General features: G+C 38.1%; 1 protein-coding gene across 1 annotated transcript in view; it reads right to left on the bottom strand.

The window, feature by feature from the left end:
• The window catches only part of PPP2R3A (protein phosphatase 2 regulatory subunit B''alpha), a 210,679-nt gene that overhangs the window by 180,631 nt on the left and 10,289 nt on the right, over nucleotides 1-19,759 (bottom strand). The window lies entirely within an intron of this gene.

Here is a 19,759-nt window from a genome sequence, read left to right on the forward strand (position 1 = left end):
TACCCAAAATGTTCAGGACACTACAGAAAACAAACAAAGCTCTTGTCTTGTAGGAACTTATGGGATAAAAGAAATGAAACAAAAAGAATACATCAACTTATTCAATAGGTATTTATTGAGGCTCTCCTGGTCCCTGATGAAGATCACATTCTAGGGATAGTTCCTGTTAGAACATAATTTTTACATCTTACTTTCCCTTCCTGCCAAGTTAAATTTGGTACAAGTGAGCAGAGATGCTTGTCAGAGCCAAGTGGGCAATTCTAGAAGATGACCAGGAACCTGGAGTAAAATAAATAGAAACAACTGCTTTAATAGGATGATAAGAGAATAGGGGAAAATCCCAAAGTATGGCATGGCTGTAAGAAAGCCAGGGAGGGGGCTTAGAATTGACTTCAATGCAATTTGGACTTGACAGATCAAAATTGTTGCTTACTTTTTTTTTTTTAAGCTTACTTATTTGAGAGCGAGCGAGTGAGCAAGAGAAAGGGGGGCAGAGAGAGAAAATCCCAAGCAGACTCTGCACTGTTAGTGCAGGGCCTGATGTGGGCTTGATCCCACAAACTGTGAGATCATGACCTGAGCCAAAAACAAGAGTCAGGTGCTTAACTGACTGAGCTACCCAGGTGCCTCTGTTGCCTACTTTTTAAATAACAGTTTTAATCTTCATAAAAGTAATAACTATAGAAATAAAACTTACCTCCCGCAAAAAAAAGAGAGTACACACATGCGATTAACACAAAGAGTAAAAAAAAAAAAAAAAAAAAAAAAAACACACACACACACCTAGAGAGAGTATCAATGTGAACATTTTTGTAAATGTCATTTTTTGGCTTTATGCATATATACACAACATAAACAGATATGAGGATTTTTATGAATGTGTTTTTTGTTTTAATGGTTATTTTTGAGAGAGAGAGCACATGCACGCAAATGGGAGAGAGGCAGAAAGAGAGGGAGACAGAGAATCCGAAGCAGGCTCCAAGCTTTCAGCACAAGGCCTGACATGGGGCTTGAACCCACAAACCCTTGAGATCATGAGCTGAGTCAAAACTGGATGCTCAACTGACTGAGCTACCCAGGCACCTCATGAATATGATTTTTTTAAAAACAAAAATAAGAATTATAGTTTATTACTTGCTTTTTCCACTTAATATAGGGAAACATCTTTCCATGAAAATAAAAATGTACATCATACATCTTATATACCAAATTTACTTACTGAATTCTCTACTAAGGCACATTATCCTGTACAATAAGTAAGGTATAGAAATGAAGCAAGCACCAAGAAAATGATAAAACTGACTTTAGCTGTGGCAGCATTCTGAATATTCTAAAGGTGGAAAGAGATAAGACATATGGGAGCTCATGAGATTTTAGTGTTCCAGACATAAGATGAATAATGTCTGAATCTGAAATTCTTTGTGGATAAAAACTTTCCAAAAGGGAAACAACAACAACAAAAAAAGAGACTGCAACCCAGCACACACTAAAAATGAAGTAATTTCAAATCTTCACATCTGCAGAACAGATAGAATGTCAAAGCAAGCACTCAGACAACTAAAAACAGTGGGCGGACTGCCAGGGAAAATCCAAGTGCCATTCTAGCGGTCATCCACAACCACAGCTTTCCAAGGAAGTGACAGAGCCCCCCAAATTGTGCTCTGACAGTATATTAAGCCTTTCTGGTGAGATGCTAGGTAGACTTAAGACCACCTCCGTTTCCTCGTGTTTAGGCAGGCTCTGTGAGTTGCAAAGTATGCTGGTCAGAGTTCCCTTGGAAGCTGCCAATACTAGGCATTTCCCACTGCAACCAGAATAGCTCTGCTTTCGTCTGTTTTATATATTGGATCTCCAAAAAATATTTCATTTGAAAAAAAAAGTTCCACAGCTAAACTATACACTTAAAATCACACAGGATTAAAGAAACATAACGTTCACCCTTCAGATTGTGTTAATAAATATAAAAACGTAAATTAATAACGGAGGGATGTGAAAGTTACCATCTAACACCCTAGTTAAACACAGCATCACTAGCTGTGGGACAATCAGATAGTATGTACCTCTCTCAATATGATGCAATGTGAAGATCAAAGTATTACTTACAAAGTTCTCTTGCCAAAAATATTTAGCTTTAGCCAACTTTGGAGATCTAATGTCCAGTTATAGGAAATGTGGGCAGTAGCAAAATATGTTACTACCATAAGGAAACAAGAGAAATTCAAGGTATGGATCATTTTATAAGACAGTTGGCCTGGTCTGTTCAATAGGCCAGTACCATGAGGGAAGAAGTACATGTGTGGAGATGAGCTGGGGGGAAAGGAGGTCGAGGAAAACCAACTATAATGGCTCTGTGTTCTGAGGTGGGAGCACATCTTAACTGTTTCAACAAGAATGAGAATGCCACTGTGACTAGACTCGGACTCTTGCTGGGTGAGATGCAGAGCTACTGAAGAACTCTGAGCAGAAAAATGACACGATCTGAATTACTTTTTAACAAGACCATTCTAGTTGCTGTGATAAGAGCTGACTACAGGAGACAAGAGAGAAAGCAGGGACTCCAAAAAGGGGCCAAATACGCCTGAAATAATCCAGGCAAAACATGATGTTAGTTCGGACCAGTTGGTAGCAGGGGAAGCATGAGTAGTAGTCAGATTCTAAATAGAATCTGAAACAAGAGTCAACGGAACAGATGTGTGAGCTTTGTGGAAAAGAGGGAGGTCAAGATGAATTTACAGGTTGATTTTTAAAAACTGTTACTTTTTTGTTTTGCTTGAACAACTGGAAGAAGAGAATGGGCATTTTGAGACTAGAAAGACCGCAGGAAGAACAGAATTGTCAGTAGGAGAGGGAGTGGTGGCAAGGAAGGTTACTAGTTCAGTTTGGGATGTTACTTTTGAGATGCCTGTGGACACTCAGGTACAGATATGCAGAATGCTGCTGGAGAATCAAGTGTAGACTTTAGGGGAGAGATTTGGGCTGATCCAAATTTGAGTCACATTTAAAGCCTTGAGACTAGAGGAGATGATAAAGGGAGGGAATATAGAAAGAAAAGAGAAAGAAATATATAGAAATGTTTATCCTATAATATATCATATTCTACAAGATTCTATAAATTTCTGTTAGAAGAAACATCCAAAGGCTGGGCCTTCTGGTACTCAAATACACAGAGCAGTACTATCCAAAGGAACTTTCTGTGATGATGACATATTTATATATATGTTCCATTCAATAGGTAGCCACCATCCACATGTGGCTATTGAGCACTTGAAATATGGCTAGGCAACTGAATAACTGAAAATTTATTTTAAATAGCTACATGTATCTAGTGGCTACAGTACTGGAAAGTGCAGCTCTAGTTTGAAGAAGTGACAAGGAGTCAGGGGAGAAGTCTGAAAAGAAGTGGCCAGAGAGATAGGGCTTGTGAGACAATTCTCCACAGGTCTCTCATGTTTCTGCATACATTACAAGCAAGGCACGATCTTAACAGCGATATATTATATATTTGATATTAGAAGCCAAGTGTAGAAGGTGTTTCAAGGAGGAGAGTGATAACTCTGCTCCTGAATGTTAAGTCAGATAATTATTGAGAAATGACAGATATGGACATCACTAGTAACTGATAAGAACTTTTTTTTTTAATTTAAATTTTGGTTAGTTAACATACAGTGCAATATTGATAAGAGCAGTTTTGATGGAATTGTGGGGCAGAAATCTGTTTGGCTTGGGTAAAAAAAAAAAAACGAAATGGGAGAAGAAAAACTAGCAACAAAATGTAGACATTTCTTTTTCAACTTTTACTGTGAAGTTCAAGTGAAATAAGACAATAGAGGAGAAAGTGGTGTCAAGAAGGATTATTTTGAAGATGGGAGCAATAAAAGCCTATTTTTTCATGTGTAAGACACTGATTAAGAAGGGGGTAAATTGATATGAAAGAATTATGAAGACCTTAGCTAGGCTGGCTCTTTCACAGCAATGGGAGAGAAAGTAGGGTATATGAATACCGCTGCAGGTACTAGGTATCTGTGGTGGTAAAAGCTTGTAAAAGCTCTTTTTTTCCTGTTTCTTTTCTGAAATAGGAAGCATGGTCATCAGTTGAAACTGAAGAGTGGTGAGGAGATAGTGAAGACATGATGAGATTGAAGATATGCAATAGTCATTTAGGAGGAGATGAAACAGAAAATGACTGGAAATCTAGTATGACTTCCAGCAAACGTCATGGGTCCACTTGAAGTTATGATCAGTAATTTAATGCAAGCTCAGCAGCATGGTTTTACAGGCAAGGAACAGGCAAAAAATTAGATTTAATCAGCACTGTAGTTTAGCCAAGCAAGACTGCTGAAGTGAGAGAAGTGCAAAGGGATTAAGGATGTTTGAAAGGAACAGATGATAATACTGATAATGGAATCTAAGCCTCTTTCCTATCTCCTGAAATCCTTCCACTGACCCCTGTGGGACTCATAGGGAGATACCAGCAAAATCCCCATATCCTGGACCTCTTCTCAGAAGCTTTCTTCAGCTTCCTTTGCCTTCTTATTTAAACTGAAACTGGGCTCTGGGCTTTCCCCCTGAGGACACTGCTTTCCTTGTAGCCCTCTTAGATGATGACTCTTTTTCTCTTCCATGCCATTTGAACACGAGCCTGGTAAATGCCTTTCTTGTTCCTCATTGCAACTTCCAGTCCAAATCCCTCTCCCCAAATCCCCTGCTCAGAGTTATGTATCACTAGATTCTACCACCCACTAGCCTTCCTTATTATGGTATTTAAGTTTCCCTTTCATTCCTTGATGAGTTTAGCTTTCGGTTCACTGTCACTCCAACACTATTTGTTACACTCTAATTGATTTCAACACCAAATAGATAATCCATCTGATATCCTGGCCTCTTAGTTTCTTGACCTTATTTCCACAATGATAATTTTGTTGATATTGTTTTCTACCGTGTCTCAGCCACTTTTTCTCATGGTCATACCTTAAGCTTTTAGAACATCTAAAAGTATCTTTTAATACCCATATACCTGAAGAAAAATTTACTGGTGAGTTCAGAGTAAGACCATCCCTCTGTAGGCCCCCACTGGAGGAATCAAAGGAATGGATATACATCAGACATAAGACCACCTCTACAGCAATTCTGCTGCCATTAACAACAGAGAACAAGGAGTGCAAGAAAGGAAGAACTAGGTATGCTTCCTCTTTTTGGCCTTTCATCTTGGGCTTGTATTCCTTAGATGAGAGGAAGAGGTATATGTGAAGGGCTGGGGTAGAGGCAGAGGCATGCTGCTATGCCTACTGACCCTTCGTATACTGGGCTCTCAAAGGGAAGATTACCATTATTACATCATCATTTAAAATTTTTTTTTTCAACGTTTATTTATTTTTGGGACAGAGAGAGACAGAGCATGAACGGGCGAGGGGCAGAGAGAGAGGGAGACACAGAATCGGAAACAGGCTCCAGACTCTGAGCCATCAGCCCAGAGCCCGACGCGGGGCTCGAACTCACGGACCGCGAGATCGTGACCTGGCTGAAGTCGGACGCTTAACCGACTGCGCCACCCAGGCGCCCCAACATCATCATTTTAAAGTATGCATAATGCCAAGTATTGTGCTGAGCAGTTAAAGGTATTATCTAATGTTCTTATGCCAACGCTGAGATTAACATTATCTCCATTCCACAGATGAAGAAACAGAGGCTAAGAGAAATTGAAATGGAAATACTGATCTAGGCCCAGGTTTCTCGAACATCAAAGCCCCCTCTGTCCTATAGCATATCCATATTAAGACTAGTGGAGCTGGGGTAGTCAGTACGTGGTCCCTGCCATACTCCCAGATTTCCCAATTTCTAGGAAAAGAATGGTCTTGAAATCTTGGTAGACATTAAGAAGACAGGAAGGGGGCACCTGGGTGGCTCAGTCAGTTGAGCATCTGACTTCAGCTCAGGTCATGATCTAACACTCTGTGAGTTTGAGTACCGCATCGGGCTCTGTGCTGACAGCTCAGAGCCTGGAGGAGCCTGCTTCAGATTCTGTGTCTCCCTCTCTCTCTCTGCCCTCCCCTGCTCATGCTCTGTCTCTCTCTGTCTCAAAAATAAATAAAAACATTTTTAAAAAATTAAAAAAAAAAAAAGAAGACAGGAAGAATGGAAGGAAGGAGATAAATATATAGAACACTGAAGTTATTGTAGTAACCTGAATTACAAAAACAAAGTTTTTTTTAGCCCCAATTTTACTTTTTAGAAAGCTCGAAAACCTAATAAATTAGTGAGTGATAAAATTGTGACACATAAAATAGACATATAAAAGAAAACCATAACAGATATAGTTAATGGAGTAAAATTTAAAGTCAGATTCATAAAACCAATGATTAATATTAATGCTACCTATCTGAACTTCAGACTGTATTACCAGACTATAAGTATATTCCTATATTACCAAACTTTATAATCATAACTAAGAAAATGAGCTTGTTCAACAATAAAATTGACTCAGACATAATTAAAACCATATTCACAAAAGGGATCATATCCAGAAATAGAATTATATATAAGACATGCCATAATGCCACAAATAAAGCATAATTTTTCAGAACAAGTGACCTGTGAGATTAAATCAACAGGAGAGAAATGGAAAATGCAGAAGACTTTAAATGTGGAAGAACTGCAATTATCAGGGCAAGAAAAAAAATGTAACACAACAGTGAAATAAGAGATTTGGTTTGGAGAAGACACATAAATACAAAGGCACAGTGCAAAGATTCTCTGGACAGAAGAAAAAACTTGGAAGTAATTTCCATTTATTCACAAAGTATTTATTAGGCATTTATAGCACTGCTATCATTTCTCAGGAAGATGAAAGGATTCAGGTGGCAGTGTGATAAATCAGGGATGAAGCAGAGATGGGTTAGAAAGCCACTGCAATTTATACATCTTCATCTCCCCAACATGTAGCCAGCACACAGCATAAAAGAGGATGCAACAATATTTTCTTTTTTGTTTTTTTGGGTTTTTTTTTTTTTTTTAGAGAGAATGGGAGAGAGAGGGAGGGAGGGAGAGAGAGAGAGAGAGAGGGAGGGAGGGAGAGAGAGAGAGAGAGAGAGAGAGAGAGAGAGAGAGAAAGAGAACACCACAAGCGCAAGTGGGACAGTGGCTGAGGGAGAGGGAGAGAGAGAGAGAATCTTACACAGGCTCCAAGCCCAGCATGGAACCAGAATTTCATGACCCTGAGATCATGAACTGAGCCGAAATCAAGAGATGGATGCTTAACCAACTGAGCCACTGGCACCCCAACAATATTTTCTTCATGTATGAACTGTCAGATGCTGTGGAGTACCCCAAACGAAAAATGGGGCAGGGGAACAGGGCAAAAGCCCAAAGGAAGTATCTGCAGGTAAAAAGGATATACAGATTCTTTTGAGCTGACAACTTGCACAATTTTTAGATGTGTCTCTTTAGGTCTCACATGTGTCCTTCAACAGAACCCACTGCTTCCCCACTTCTCATGTTTTGCCCTGGATACAGCTCAGGATTTTATTTTGTAGCTCCACTGATCCCCTATAATAATCAATCCTGATATATCTTAAGTCTTATCACAAATAAGATAATTTATTTTTGCATTGATCCAATAAGTCTCTGAGCTTGCCCACTGAAGAGCTCATGAAGCACTGTCTGCCTACAAAACAGTTTCAGGCAAAAGAAAAAGGCTGTAGTCCTGTGGGCTCAAGAGGAGTCCCTAAATAAAACACCCGTGAGGCACAAGTCTGAATCACTACCTCTGGTGGGGTTCTGTAGTTATGATTTCAGCACAAAATTTTTTTCATTCAATATATATGAAAGGAGTGTTGTTGGGGTGGCAGTGGGGGAGCTGGGGAAGTGGATACTGAGATCAGACAGGAAGGCAGAACTGAGAGCAAGGCTCAACTGCAAGAAGCCCAAAAGAGACATGATAGAAGTCCAAACCAAAAGTCCAAAAGCAGGTATGGAGGCTGAGCACAGAGTCAGAAATTTGACAGCAGGAGTGTTGAGAATAAAGAGCTAACTGCTGTAATAGAGCAAGTAAGTTTATTCATGACTTTATTGGCTGATCATACATGTGACATGTCAGACTGAAATCACAAGTCCAAGTCTAGGGTCAGAGAAGCCACCAAACCTACCTCATTGACTTGTCATTTCGTTTCAGGTACCCTGAGACCCCTGAGACATTCCTAAAGTTCTTTATTCAGCTGACATTCTACATGTGGGACTGAGGGATTCCTTATTCTGCAGATGAGGCCTAGCAAGGGTTTACTATTAATTACTTATTGGATAGACAGACCACCTCATAGTCCAGTACATACATAATCAGAATATGTTATTGACGGCATTTTACTGGTACCTTGGTAGGTGTTTAGAAGTCCATACAAGTGGAATGGCTATCTGCCATAAATATAGGCCATCTCTGGAATATAAACTCACTCAGTAAAGTCAACCCTACCTCCAAAATCTCTCAGTTTTGACTTTCTCATTGCTAGAAGCTGGCCCAAATGATCATCTCTCACCTGCACTACTGTCACAGCCTTCTACCTGGCCTCTGCTTCCACTCTTGCCTTTCCATACTCCAGTTATTCTCCACACAGCACAAAAGTGATAAATAACAGGGTGAATTGCTCTCCTGTTTCAAATGCTCCATTTTGAACAAATCTAAACTCTTCTACCACAACCTAATATAGCTCCAGAATCTGCCTACCATTTCTCCTACTTCACCTTGCACTGCTTTCTCCTTGGCCTTTTTTCAGTTCCTCCAACAGCCTGTTCCTCTCTCCTGACCAAGTTCATCTCATTACTCTGTACTCCACTATCCAGTTTACTGTCTGTATATAGCACTTATCATTACCTGGAACTGTTTTATTTATTGTTTACACATACTGTATTATCCCTACAACACAATATCCACTCCACAAAAGCAAGGAACTTGTTGCCTGTTCACCACTGTCTCTCAGTGCCTGGCACAGAGGAAGCACTTAATGAGAAAGAGAAGGAAGAAGGGGGTAGGCAATTTGCTAATATGCTACTATTTATTCTGTTTCCTTGGCCAAGACCTAGACTAGTTAAAAAGTCATCTTTTATCATCAATTTAAGGAGGAATTGATTGATGCTATCTAGGATGAAGGGGTCCTCTTGGACATTTCTGATAACTGCTCAGCTTAATCTTGTGTCTTACCTGATGAAAAGGTTTAGTATATGCTTTGAACCTAAGACCAGCACCCCTGGCCCCCATTACAAATGCCCTAGTACTGAGAGGCAACTTTATAACAAATCAGAGACAGAGAGCACAACTGGTTATAAAAGAGGACTTTTTTCCTAGTCTAGGCCAAGCATACAAGAAGTGGTAGCAGGAAAGTAACCAGGAACTGGAAAGTATGTGATGCACAGAACTGCCCCATTGAGCCTATGACTTAAGGCAGGCCAATTACATTTTCTCTCCTGGCTACTTGGAACTGAAGCACTGAAACACTGTAATAAGCTGAGAGTTCTAGATCTTAAAGGTCCTTCAGATTTGATGACTAAGGCCACTGTTTAGGGGCATCCATTATAAGCAACATGGCAGGAGAAGCTGGTATTAAGTAGAGCAGACATAATACAGAGAGAAAGAAGCACGTTTCATTTCCATGATAGCCGGCTGTACTTAATAAAATTAGAGCAAACTGATATATGTCCTATGTATTTTTATTATAAACAGGCTTTTTAACTGGATATTTATCATATCTTTATATGGATATCATATCTTTAACTGGATATCTTTAACTGGATATTTATTCTTTAAAACCAATTTCTCTGACATGCAAACATACATGATTCTTCCTTGATTCTACTCATACAACTTCATCCTCTATTTTTCTTTAAGCTCTTGCTTTCATAATACTCTACTTTCTTCCTTCACTTGGTCTTTCTCTTCATTAAATCTGTAACCAAAAAACCCATCATATGTAAGTGAATACTTACTATAGTTTTTAGCTGCCAAGAGTCTTTTGAACATTCTAATCTTTGATTATAATGAAGGGAGCTGAGCAATACACATGCCCATGTATCTGTCCACTCTTGAAAATGGATTGAAAGGGGGAAATTATTACCCTCTTGAAAGTGAGTAGCAATGTTGTACTCTTCAGTTAAAGGGCCTCATCATAGGATACTTCATATCCCTACATTGTGATGATAGTACATGTCTTTTCCAGTCTGGCCATTCTGGATCCAGGCAGGCCCAAGCTGACATCAAATAGCACAATTTCAGTGCAGATCAGTGTTTCTCAACCTTTTTTGACCAATGAGCTTTAAGAAGTAATATTGCAGGGGCATCCGGGTAGCTCAGTCGGTTAAGCATCCAACTTAGGCACAGGTCCTGATCTCATGGTTTGTGAGTTTGAGCCCCGCATCGGGCTCTGTGCTGACAGCTCAGGGCCTGGAGCCTGCTTGGGACTCTGTGTCTCCCTCTCTCTCTCTCTCTCTCTGCCCCTCCCCCACCCTTGCACTCTGTCTCTCTCTTAAAAATAAACATTAAAAAAACCCTTTTTTTTTTTTAAGTAATATTGGAAATCTTAGGAATTTAAAAAGTTTTGTATGACACATGATAAAACAAATTTAAGTAAAATTTTCTATTTTAGGTCAACATATTATTAAAGATTTGTTACAAGGTTCACATGGTAAAGTCTTTATGCTGATAATATCTAAGGACAAGTTTTGACTTCTACTCACCGATGAACTGTTTTATCATGTAAAGAAAATCATATGTTGTCCAGTGAAATTATCAAGAAACTGAAAGATGGATTTTTAACCAAATGTATTAAATTAAAAGATGGGGACTTAGCACCAAAAGTATACTGAAATGTAGGCTGAAATTTCATTTGTATTATAGCATCCAAAATAAACTGATTTTTTTTTAAATGTTTATTTATTTTTGAGAGAGAGACAGAACGCAAGCCAGGGAGGGGCAGAGAGAGAGGGAGGCACAGAATCTGAAGCAGGCTCCAGGCTCTGAGCTGTCAGCACAGAGCCTGATGTGGGGCTCAAACACACAAACCATGAGATCATGACCTGAGCTGAAGTCTGGCACTTAACCGACTGAGCCACCCAGGCGCCCCAACAAACTGATTTTTAAAACTGATACTTGAGATTCTTCTGTAAGTCGAAGGTTAGTTTTTAAATTAATTAATTAGTTAATTAATTAATTTTAGAGAGAGACAGAGAGTACAAGCAGGTGAAAGGGGCAGAGGGAGAGACAGAGAATCTCAAGCAGGTTCCATGCTCAATCCCATGACCCTGGAATCATGACCTGAGCTGCAATCAAGAGTCATGCTCAACCAACTGAGCTACCAAGGCTCTCCTAGTTGTTTTAAAATGTCAACACAGGAGAGATGGCTTTATGCTACACTTTGAGAGAAATTCTCAGCAAACAGTACATTGTAGATTTTTCTTACCAATAAATGAAAAGCCAAATTGGATTGAATAACCCCATATTTTTTCCTTTTTCACATTTTCAATTGCTTAAGTTTTTCTTTTTAGAATTTTAAATACCTAAGCAGAGGAAGATCAATTACAATAAAATAAACATCCAGCTGTCTACAATACCACTGTATAGTTAAGTTGATAAATTTTAAAGCAAACCTCTTCCTTATTTAATACAACATGGAGTCTTTCAATTGACAATCCACCTTAATTTGATTAGGCCCCTTCTATATTTCATGAGATTCAATAGCATGTCTTTACTTTGCTATTTATATTTAGTGAACCGATCCAAAATTATTTTCTCTAGAGTGACTTTAAGAATAGGCAATAGCAAATGCCAGTTATACACATGTATGAATACATGTATAACTGTAAACATAAGGCATGCCTAGCTAATGTTTCTACATTATAATGATTTAAAAAAACCCATTTATTTTGAAATACAGATTTCAAGAACTGAAAAGATAGAACAGAGAATTCCCTTATATCCTTTATCCAGCTTCCTGTAATCATGTAGCTTGTTTAGTATTAGAGACATCTTGATGTTTCATAAAAATTTTCATCAGATGAATGCAGCTTATGTATTCCATAAAGGACATCTTGAAATAGTTTTTCAGAATTATCATTTTTTATGCTCATTAATTTATGACGTTTTGACATCTGTTTCACACATGTTCCACTTTTAAGCAATAGCCAATTATGAGTACAAATTAAACTATACTTATGACTAAGAAACAACAATTAAAAACAGCCTAATGGTCCTTCTGAAAATCTTCCAAAAAAAACAACAAGAGGAAGAAAGGCTTCTAAATTCATTTTACAAGGCAAGCATTACCTGGACACCAAAACCAGACAAGGACCTTACAAGAAAAGAAAATTATAGGCCAATATCCCTGATAAATATAGATGCAAAAATTCCTCAACAAAATATTAGCAAACCAAACTCAACAATACAACGAAAGGATTATCTACCATGATTAAGTGGGATCTTTTCCAAGGATGCAAGGATGGTTCAACATCCACAAATCAACCACTGTGAAATACCGTATTAACAAAATAAAGGATAAAAACTTAAAATCATCTGCATCTTATAATGCATCTCAAGATGCAGAAAAAGTATTTGACAAAATACAACATCCATTCACAATAAAAACTCTCAACAAAGTGGGTATAGAGGGGAATGTACCTCAACAAAGAAAGCCCATGTATGACAAGCCCATGGCTAGCAACATACTAAGTGGTTAAAAAGTTGAAAGTTTTTCCTTTAAGAACAGAAACAAGACAAGGATGCCCACCCTTGACACATTTATTTCTCACAGTATTGGAAATCTTGGCCAGAGCAATTAGGTAAGAAAAAGAAATTTTATAAAAGGCTTCCAAATAAGAAAGAAGTGAAACTGTCTCTGTTTGCAAATGACATACTACATATATAAAAAACCCTCTAAAACGCCACCAAAAAACTCATATAATAAATGAACTCTGTAAAGTTGCACGATACAAAAATCAACTGAGAAAACTCAGTTGTGTTTCTATACACTAATAATAAACTATTAGAAATTAAGAAAAGAATCCCGGGGTGCCTGGGTGGCTCAGTCGATTAAACGACTGACTCTTGGTCTCAGCTCAGATCATGATCTCACAGTTTGTGAGTTCAAGCCCCACACCGGGCTCCATGTGGAGCCTGCCTGAGATTCCCTCTCTCTCTGCCCCTCCCGCGTGTGCGTGCACTCTCTCAAATAAACTTAAAAAAAAAAAAAAAGTACCATTTACAACTACTTTCTCTTAAAAAAAAAAAAAAAAGAATAAAATACCTAGGAATTAATTTAACCAAGGAGGTGAAAGACCTGTACACTGTAAACTGAAAGATACTGATGAAAGAAATTGAAGACACAAATAAATAAATGTATATATATTCTATGCTCATATATTGGAAGACTTAACATTGTCAAATGTCCATAACTATGCAACCTACAGACTCAATGCAATCCCTATCAAAATTCCAATGGCATTTTTCAATTCCAAAATTTGCATGGAACCACAAAAGACCATGAACAGCCAAAACAATCTTGAGCAACAAGAAAAATCAGGAGGCATTACTCCCTGATTTCAAATTATATTACAAAGCTACAGTAATCAAAATAGTGTGGAATTAGAATAAAAACAGACACATAAATTAATGGAACAGAATAGAGTCCAGAAACAAACCCACATATGGTCAATTAATTTAGACAAAAAGAGTCAAGAATAAACAATGGGGGAAACAATGATCTCTTCAATAAATGGTGATGGGAAAAGTCAATAACCATACACAAAGAGTGAAACTGGATCAATATCTTACACCATATACAAAAATCAACTCAAAATGTATTAAAGATTGAATGTAAGACCTGAAACTATAAAACTCCTAGAAGAAAACACAGGCAACAAGTTCTTTGATAACAGGTACATGAAAAGGTGCTAAACATCACTATCAGGAGAATGCAAATCAAAATCACAATGAGTTATCACTTCACACCTGTTAAGGTAGCTATTATCAAAACACAACTAATAACAACTTCTGGTGAGGACTGGAGAAAAGGGAACACTTGTGCACTGTTGGTGGGAAAGTAAACTGGTATAGCCGCTATGAAAAACAGTACAGAGGTTCTTCAAAAATTTACAAATATAACTACTTACGACCCCACGAGACCACTTCTGGGTATTCACCTGAAGGAAACAAAAACACTAACTCAAAAAGATATTTACACCCTCATGTTCACTGCAGCATTATTTACAAAAACGAAGACATGGAAACAACCTACGTGTCAATTAATGGATAAATGGATACAGAAAATGTGGTACACAGACACACACACACACACACACACACACACACACGAGAATATTATTCGGTCATAAAAAGAAGAAATCCTGCCATTTGTGACAATATGGATGGTCCTTAAGGGCATTATGCTAAATGAAATAAGTTAGAAAGACAAATACTGTGTCATCTCACTTATGTGAGATCTAAAAAACCTCCCAAGAAAACAAAACCCAAACTCACAGATACAAAGAACAGACTGATGGTTGACAGAGGTGGAGAGTAGGAGGTGAACAAAATGGGTGAAGGTAGTCAAAAGGCACAGACTTCTAGCCATAAAATAAATAAGTCTTGGGGATATAATGTACAGTACGGTGACTACAGTTAATAATATTCTATTGTATATTTGAAAGTTGATGAGACTAAATCTTAAAAGTTCTTATCACAAGAAAAAAATTGTAACTGTGGGGCAATGGATACTAACTAGACATTGTGGCGATCATTTCACAATATATATGTATATTGAGTCATTCTGTTGTACACCTGAAACTAATATGGTGTTATATGTCAATTATATCTCAATAAAACAATAAAAACAGTGTAATGGTCAAAAGCCACCAAAACAAATGCTCAACTGACAACTACTAGAGCTCACAATCACATTCAACTAGTATCTCGTAACCACTGTTCACATCACATCAAATTGTTTTTAAATAGTAAAAGCATTTAAATAATTACTTTATTGTTTTTCAGAAAGCAGTTATTAATAAAGACACTATTACTGCCTTCACTGGTATGAATTAATTCTAAGATCAACTTATAATCTAACTCTAAAATTTTGCATGGAAGAGAAAATGTGCAAGAGTCAAGACAATTTTAGGGTAAGGGGACAAAGACAAAGTAATAGCAATATATGTCCCTTAAACTGAGCAATGGGTACTGAGCAAATGTTCATTTGTATTGTTAGACTCTTCACCTTATACATGTTTTCCAAATATTGTGCTACAGCCATTTAACCTTTAATTTCTAAAAAAGAACAAAGAAAGAAGACCTTGCCTCACCAAAAATCACATTATAAAGCTACAGTAACTAAAGGTATATTATTGGCAAAGAACCAAAGACCAATGAAACTAAACAGAGTTCTAAAACCAATCTATGCATATGAGAATTTATTAATAATTTGACATGCTACTTGTTATGAATGGCCAACTGAACAAGATTCCTCCTTCCACTATGCATAAAAATAAATTCAATATAATTAAAGACTTAAAATTTTCTATAAGAGTATAAGAAAATATAAGATTCTATGTTTAGATCTTCAGGGCAGGAAAAATGTCCATTAAATAGTAAAAAAAAAAAAAAAAAAAAAGCAAAATCAAAAGTCACAAAAGCACAGACAGGTAAATTTGAGATCAAAATTAAAAACTATTACAAACAAAGGGAGAGAACTTGAACAGACTGGAGAAAAATGTGTGCCATTTTTATATTAAAGATGAGTATCTGCAACACAATGAACTCCTACAAATAAGACAAGTATTTGTTATGCCACATATAACAGAAAAACCAAAAATAAGAGTGATTAAACAAGATAGAAGTTAAACTTCTCTCTCATGCAAAAGAAGTTAAAAGTTGGTACAGTGACTCCAACAAATGGTCAGAGGCCCAGGTTTTCTGGCTCACGCACAGCTGGCCGGTAGAGCTCCATCAATGTATCTGTGTTCCAATACAGGAGGGATGAGGAATGAGGAAGAGAGTGCCTTCTCCCATTAAGGAGATTTCAGAAAATCACACCAAACACTTCTGCTTGTGTACCATCAGCTAAAACTCACATGGTTGTACTTAGCTCTTAGGAGACCAAGGAATGTAGTCTTCTAGATGGGCATCAATGGGCTTGGCTAAAAGCTGGGGTTCCCACTACTGAAGATGAAGGAAGAACGGATCATAAAAGGTAACTAACAGTCTTTGTTGTGCTATCCAAAAAAAAAAAAAACAAAACAGAAAAAGAAATATAAATGGTCAAAACCTCGAGAAAAGATATTCAACCACAGGGAAATAAAAGTGAAAACAAGGGGGCATGAGGTTTTAAAACTTTTAAGAGAGGCAAAAATTTGTTAATTAGTGAAGGCATGAGGATTTTTAGATTTATGTTAATTTTTTTAAATAAAGACATGTACTCAACGCTGCTACTGTGACTGAAAAATAAAGGAAATATTACTGAAAAACTGAAACACATTACTGTTTTTAATTATGTTTATAATATTAGTATAGACACTTTGGGGACGAATTTGGCAGTATTTTTTAAAATTTTGATTATATGTTTAGATGATCCAGCAACTCCATCTTTCAGATCTATGCAATACAAACATCACACATCTGCATAAGTACAAAGATGTTTGTTCATCGCAGTATCGTTTAAGAGAGAAAAATCGGAAATGATCCAAGTGTTTGTTATTATGGGACATTAATATTCTTCATAGCACTATTGCCACTACCTGAAATTGCATAATTTATCTATTCATTTGTCATTTAGAAAAATCAGCTCATCTAGGGGCACCTGGGTGGCTCAGTCGGTTGAGTGTCCGACTTTGGCTCAGGTCATGATCTCACAGTTCGTGAGTTCAAGCCCTGTGTCAGGCTCTGTGCTGACAGCTTGGAGCCTGGAGCCTGCTGCAGATTCTGTGCCTCCCTCTCTCTCTGCCCCAACCCACTCGCATTCTGTCTCTGTCTCTCTCAAAAATAAATAAACATTTAAAAAAATAAAAAAAAAAGAAAACCAGCTTATCTAGGAAAAGAGCCAAGGCAAGAAGAATATACTTATATAATACCTGCTGGTTAAAAATTCATTAGAAATAATGCACTGTGTTTTAAAAACGGCATATCAAAACACGCACCACTCCAGGCTATACTAACAATAACCCATGATAATGCAGACAGGCTGAAAAACTGATGAAGCCTCTGAACTTGCTATCAAGGGAGACTGGCACTAGATGTGATCTGTTTGCCCTTTTCTTTAGGGTCTGGACATCTCACAGTAGAATCAACACTCCCTCTCCATTATATGTAACTCTTAACTGCCTTTAATACATAGATCCCAATACTGCTACCAGTACCAGTTGAGCCTCTTCCACTCACTGAGCAGGGCCTACCATGGGGAAGAGGTCCCAACAGAACTGCCAGAATACCAAGACGTACTATGTGGAAGGAAGACAAAATACTGACACCTGAGCCACAGTACTTGCGGGGGGAAGGCTTGATACAATAGGAGCATTGTGTTCATCAGAACAGTATTACAGTATCCATCTCCAAGACTGTAAAATAGGGACCATGCCTTTGATCCACAAAATGGAAAGGATAAGTGTGCCCTTGCTAAGTCCCTCTCCATTCATGGCCGCTAATCTCTGCTTTTTATTTCTAACCTCACAGACGAGCAGTTTTCAAATTGCTTTTTTAACTGAAGAGACTCTTCAACTATAAACTTAAAGACAAACAGGAGGGAGAGGAATAGCTTTAGTGCTCAGTCTCAGGGGGTGGGGTAAGAGGAGCACCCAGACTAAGGAGAGCTCTGGGAAGCAGAGTTTGAAAGGGAAGGAGATAGGGAGTACTGGAGAAAGTGAACTTTAGCAAAGACCTGAGGGAAGTGAGGGAGAAAGCTTTGTAGATATGAGGGGAAAGCAAAGTCCCTGAGGCAGGAACATAACTGGTTTGTTGGAAGAAGAGCAAGGTGCCATTTGTGACTTGGACGAAGTAAGCACAGTGGAGAACAGGAGATGAAGCCAGAGAGGTAAGTGGGGGTTTAGATTCTGTAGGGTCTTGTAGGTAAGCATAAAGCCTCTGAGTGAAGAACTTACTTTTAATAGGGTCCCTCAAGCTGCTGTGTTGAGAACAGGCTGTAGGAGAGCAAAGACAAAAGCAGGGAAAAAAGAATTAGGCTATGGCAATTATTCAGGTGAGATACGATGGCTTGGAAAAGGTGGAAGCAGGAGAGAGAGTGGTATATGACCAATTCTAGATACATTCTGAAAGTAGAGCCAACAGAGTTTGCTGACAGACTGAATGTGGGAAGAAAGAGAAAGACAACAACCAAGGATGACTCAAGGGTTTTGGTCTGGGCTACTAGAAGGGAGCTGCTATTTACGAGATGGGACAGACTACAGGAAAGAGTGGGCTTTGGAAGGGAAAATCAGTTCAGTTTTGAGAGGTCTATTAGATATCCAAGTGGAGATATCAAGCAGGCACTTTAATATCAGACTATAAGATTCAGAGGAGAGGTCTAACTTGGAGATAAAATCTCATAGTCATTGGAATGTGGCTGATGACGTATAGATGGTATTTAAAGTCATGAGACCAAGTGAAATGCAAGGAAATAGGGTTGATAACGAAGAACAGAGGTTTGAGGAGTAACAGCACTCCCAACTTTTAGTAATCAGGAAGATGATTAGGAACTAGCAAAAAGACTGAGAAAAAACCCTCTAGTAAGGTGGGAGGAAATCCAGAGAAAGCACTGTTCTGGAAGCTAAATGAAAGAAGAACAATCTTAACTGTGTAAAATGCTGCTGAAAGATCAAGTAAAAGACTGAGAACTGACTCACTGGATGGAGTTACAATGTGGAAGGCTTGGTTGGGGAGGGGAGGTAAAGATGTGATTAGCAGGGACTCAAGAGGGACTAGGAGAAAGCAATTAGACTCAGCAAGTTAGACAACTGTAGAAAGGAACAGATTTAAAGAGGGATGCAGGGTCAAGAAGAGTCTGGTCTTGTATGATAAGGCATTATATCTCTATTATTTAGTACAGTGCCTAGCACATAATGGTAATTCAAGAAATATTTGTTGACTGAACCGAGATTACTAGCCACTGAATCAGGAAAGTCTCAGTTCTAGCCATTTAAAAGCTGATACAGTGAAATGTGAGGATTCCTGGTCCAGTAAAAAGAACTGCCTTTATTCTTCTACGATGCCTAAAAACTCTTTAGTTTTAAAAACTATGTTTACACACCCAGGACACCTAAATTTGAGAGGAACAGCAACAGAATTTGACAAATACTCTACAAGGAAAGAGACTTTCAATTTTGGATAGATTCAATCTCTCCAACTACCTCCTGCATCAGCGACCCTGTGACTTTGCATTCCGGGTACAACATGATCCCCAGTCCTCTATGTCATGACTCACTATGCACTACATGGACGACTTCTGGTGGTTGATGAAGGACACTAACTTATAGAGGCCTTGTGCAAGTGAGATATGTATGTGGAAGAACAATAACAGTCACAAGTATTTTAGTGACTTTTTTACTGTTCAATATACACCCTCTCTTTTTAATGTTACAACAACTTTGTGACACAAGTGTTTTTTATCACTTTCATTTCACAAATGAAAAATGTAGGGTTGAGAACACACGCCCCTTCAACAAATGGTGCTGGGACAACTGGATATCCATGCAGAGGAATGGAGTTGGACCCTACCTCATATATAAAATTTAACTCAAAACAGATCAA

The sequence above is a fragment of the Felis catus genome, chromosome C2, assembly GCF_018350175.1.
Source record: "Felis catus isolate Fca126 chromosome C2, F.catus_Fca126_mat1.0, whole genome shotgun sequence".
NCBI classification, from domain to species: domain Eukaryota; kingdom Metazoa; phylum Chordata; class Mammalia; order Carnivora; family Felidae; genus Felis; species Felis catus.